Source organism: Meleagris gallopavo, chromosome 2 (assembly GCF_000146605.3).
Source record: "Meleagris gallopavo isolate NT-WF06-2002-E0010 breed Aviagen turkey brand Nicholas breeding stock chromosome 2, Turkey_5.1, whole genome shotgun sequence".
Lineage (NCBI taxonomy): Eukaryota > Metazoa > Chordata > Aves > Galliformes > Phasianidae > Meleagris > Meleagris gallopavo.
The window spans coordinates 32,198,692-32,199,274 of record NC_015012.2 but is presented as its reverse complement, the minus strand read 5'-3'; positions in this window follow the sequence as shown (position 1 = coordinate 32,199,274).

Genomic DNA, 583 nt, shown 5'->3' with positions numbered 1-583 from the left:
ACCCGCCTACAATTCCCGGCACGCACTGCGCCTCGCCTCTCTCGGAACTGCCGCTCCCGGCGTGCCCCTCGGCGCGCCCCGCGCCGTTCTCTATGGACTGCCTCCGCAAGGGCGGATGGGAGTTGGAGTTCCGTGAGGGCGGCGCCCCCTGGCGGCCCTGGAGCTCGGAGTGCGGGGTGCTCGGCAGCTCGAGGACGCCGCCCCGGTGCCCTCTGTTCTGGGACGGCGAGCTGCGGAACACGGCGATTGGCACCGGGGGCGGGAAGCCGGAGCGCTTTTAAGCATTTCTGGTAACAGAAACGTCCAATAAAGGCAGAGAAACTGCGCCGTGCGCAGAACTATCCACGCAGATATCGCAACTCCCTGCCGACAGGGGCTCACGACAGAAGCACTCGGCTCGGGGTGAGAACGTGCCGAGCGCCGTGCCCCCGTCCGCCTCCGCCAACAGCAGCAAGCCTCGCGATTCGCCGCCGCGCCCCCGGGGCCGGCGATGCTCGGTCCGCGTATGTCAACTTCCACACTCCTGGCACCGCCCCTCCACGGCCCGTGGGAGGCTGCGCCCAATGGGGCTGCGGCCACGTTG